Raw genomic sequence first — 4,146 nt, forward strand, 5'->3', positions numbered from 1 at the left:
TTGCACGGCCACGCAGCGGTATGGAGGTCCCGCGCAGCTGGCTCACCGCCCTATAAATGGAAAAAACGAGCATGCGCGGAAATTTGAATGGGCTGCACAGCCTGTTAAAGGGGCCACGCACCTCAAAAAAAATAAAGGGAACATTGGTCCTAATACCGACCCCTGGGGAACATCACTGTTTACCTCCCTCCAGTCTGAAAAGAAACCGTTCACCACTACTCTCTGCTTTCTGTCCCTTGGCAGAAAATTGGGAGGGGGCGAGAGCAAACAGCACCTGATTTCTCACCAAGCACTCACGGGAGCAGGGGATTTGCCCTACTTTAAATGTCAGTCTCTTATATATACATTATATAGAAAAGGAGACGCTGTCCCTTTAAAATCAGTCATCCACAGGGACACGGTCCCTTTAATGAAAATCACATAGAAAAAGAGTGCCTGTCCCTTTAAGAGAACCCCCCACCCCATATTTCTCTTAAAGTGCTTGAAATTAATAATTACAAACGCTGGAAATTAATATTTTAAAAATTAATTCAGGGAGAAAAGTATTTTTACTCACAAGTATTTGCTCCAGAGGGTTTATGCTTCTGCTTCATCAATTTAAAAACAAACTGCTTTTTTAAAAGCTTATGCAAAACAAAATTAGTTTGAGCTGTAAAATGTGAAAGGAACATTAAAAATAAACGTTCCCAGGCTCACAGATCCTGACCAGGCCCCTTTACAAAATGGCAGCGGGCCGATCCGTCCAATGAGCCGGTTCCAGGTCCCGCCTCCTCCTTCGCCGCGATTGGTTGGAGGACCAAAGCCCCTCAGTCGGTCCTCCAGCCTCAGCCTCCCCTCGCTCATTGGTGGAGAGCTCAGTGTCAGTCAGTGCATGCTGGCAACGTCGTGACGTTGCAGGGTGGGCGGTTGGAGCAGGCGGGAAATTAAATTTAAATTAAATCTCCCGTCAGCCTCCTCTGTCCCAATCAGCCAGCGCAAGTCCCGCCCCTCAGGCTCCCCGATTGGTTGGAGGACCAGCCGCCAGCTCGCTCCTCCAGCCCCGCCCTGCTCGCTCCCTATTGGTCAGAAGTTACCATCAATCAGGCCCTGGGCCCGGGTCACGTGCCCTGGAGCGAGCTCTGCCAAACCGAAGAAGCTCCGCTCGGGGCCTGCATCGGCGGACTCTCAGGTTTGGATTCCCCTTTAGTCTCTCCCCTCCTCTGATCTCAATCGGATCTGGGGGAAAACTCACTTTCCCTCACTGATTGCGGCTCTTAACCAACACCGACTTTACAAAGAAAGCCCCGCGCAGCAGCCTGGAGCTCAGGGGCCCAGGGCGCAGGGGAGGTGCGGGCCGGGCGCCTGTGGAGCAGGAGACGGCAGGGCCATGGGGCGTATGCGCGATGTCAGCCACAACTCAGCGCGGCGGCCGGAGCGCTTTCTGGAGCGCGGGGCTTGTGGGCATTGCAGACGCCATTACTGTGGATCATTTCAACCAACCTGTGCAGCAACTGAGACCTGAAAATTAGCTTCTCCGTCTTCGCCGCGTCTGTTCTGACGATGCGACCTTCCATACCAGTGCTTCCGACGTGTTCCTTTTTCCTCAACCGAGGATTCCCCTCTACTGTGGTTGACACGGTCCTTGACTGTGTCCGTTCTATTTCCCGCACTTCTGCTCTCGCCCCTTCCCCTCCCTCCCAGAACCACGTTAGGGTTCCCCTTGTCCTCACCTTTCACCCCACCAGCCTCCTCAGTCAACGGATCATCCTCCGCCATCTCCAACGTGATCCCACCACCAAAACACATCTTCCCCTCACCTCCCCTTTCAGCATTCTGAAGGGACCGCTCCCTCCGCGACACCCTGGTCCACTCCTCAATCACCCCCAACAGCCCTTCTCCTTCACCCGGCACCTTCCCGTACAATCGCAGGAGATGCAACACATGCCCTTTTACCTCCTCCCTTCCCACTGTCCAGGGCCCCAAACACCCCTTCCAGCTGAAACAGCGATTTACTTGTACTTCTTGCAATTTAATATACTGTATTCGCTGCTCACATAGAAACATAGTAACATAGAAGATAGGAGCAGGAGTAGGCCATTCGGCCCTTCGAGCCTGCTCCGCCATTCAATGAGACCATGGCTGATCATCCAAATTCAGTACCCTGTCCCTGCCTTCTCCCCATATCCCTTGATCCCTTTAGCCTTAAGAAATATATCCAACTCCTTCTTGAATATATTTACTGAACTGACCTCCACCGCCCTCTGTGGCAGAGAATTCCACAGGTTCACCACTCTCTGGGTGAAGAAATTCCTCATTTCTGTCCTAAATGGCTTACCCCGTATCCTTAGACTATGACCCCTGGTTCTGGACTCCCCGACCATCAGGAACATCCTTCCTGCATCTAGTCTGTTCAGGCCTGACAGAATTTAATAGGTTTTGATGAGATTCCCTGTCAATCTTCTAAACTCCAGTGAGTATAAGCCCAATTGACACAATCTCTCCTCATACGTCATTCCTGCCATCCCAGGTATCAGCCTGGTGAATCTTCGCTGCACTCCTTCCATGGCAAGAACATCCTTCCTCAGATAAGGCGACCAAAACTGCACACAATACTCAAGATGCGGTCTCACCAAGGCCCTGTACAACTGCAGCAAGACATCCTTGTTCCTGTCCTCAAACCCTCTCGCTATGAGGGCCAACATACCATTTGCCTTCTTAACCGCCTGCTGCACCTGCACCTCACGATGCGGTCTCCTCTACATTGGGGAGACCAAACGCAGATTGGGCAACCGCTTTACGGAACACCTCCATTCAGTCCGTAAGCGTGACCCTGAGCTTCCGGTCGCCTGTCACTGTAATTCACCGCTTCTCTCTCACTCTGATCTCTCGGTCCTCAGCCTCTTACATTGTTCCAATGAAGCTCAACGTAAGCTCGAGGAACAGCACCTCGTCTTTCGATTAGACACTTTACAGTCTGCCGGACTCAACATCGAGTTCAACAATTTCAGATAATTATCCCTGCCCCCATTTTTCATGCAGTATAGACATAGAAGATAGGAGCAGGAGTAGGCCATTCGGCCCTTCGAGCCTGCTCCGCCATTCAATGTGATCATGGCTGATCATCCAAATTCAGTACCCGGTCCCTGCTTTCTCCCCATACCCCTTGATCCTTTTAGCCTGAAGAAATATATCCAATTCCTTCTTGAATATATTTAATGAATTGGCCTCTACTGCCTTCTGTGGTAGAGAATTCCACAGTTTCACCACTCTCTGGGTGAAGAAATTCCTCCTCATCTCAGTCCTAAATGGCATACCCCTTATCCTTAGACAGTGACCCCTGGTTCTGGACTCCCCGACCATCGGGAACATCCTTCCTGCATCTAGTCTGTCCAGTCCTGTCAGAATTTTATAAGTTTCAATGAGATCCCCTCTCATTCCTCTAAACTCCAGCGAGTACAAGCCCAATCGACCCAGTCTCTCCTCATGCGTCATTCCTGCCATCCCAGGTATCAGCCTGGTGAATCTTCGCTGAACTCCTTCCATGGCAAGAAAATCCTTCCTCAGATAAGGGGACCAAAACTGCACACAATACTCAAAAGATGTGGTCTCACCAAGGCCCTGTACAACTGCAGCAAGACATCCTTGCTCCTGTACTCAAACCCTCTCACTATGAAGGCCAACATACCATTTGCCTTCTTAACTGCCTGCTGCACCTGCATGCTTACCTTCAGCGACTGGTGCACAAGGACACCCAGGTCTCGTATGATTTTTGCCACTCCCATTTGCAACTTTTAATCTTTCCTGCCTCTTACAAAAGTACAGGATGTTCTTTCAATTCCTTCCTCCCCTCCTAACTCCCCCCCCCCCTGCCGTCTCTGCACCTGCTTAATATCTGTTACATCTCCAGCTTTTTCCAGTTCTGATGAAGGGTCCCAGACCTGAAACGTTAACTCTGTTTCTCTCTCCACGGATGCTGCCTGGCCTGCTGAGTACTTCCAGCATTTTCTTTTGCCCTCCTGTTCCGTTCTGGGCCCCGCCCCTCAGGAAGGATATACTGGCCGTGGAGGGACGCAGCACAGATTTACCAGAATGATACCGGAGCTGAAAGGGTTAAGTTATGAGGCCAGGTTGCACAGACTGGGCCGGTATTCCCTCGAGTATAGGAGA

The sequence above is a fragment of the Somniosus microcephalus genome, unplaced genomic scaffold (assembly GCF_052327205.1).
Source record: "Somniosus microcephalus isolate GS21.2 unplaced genomic scaffold, FLI_Smic_1.0 unresolved_chr3, whole genome shotgun sequence".
Taxonomy (NCBI): domain Eukaryota; kingdom Metazoa; phylum Chordata; class Chondrichthyes; order Squaliformes; family Somniosidae; genus Somniosus; species Somniosus microcephalus.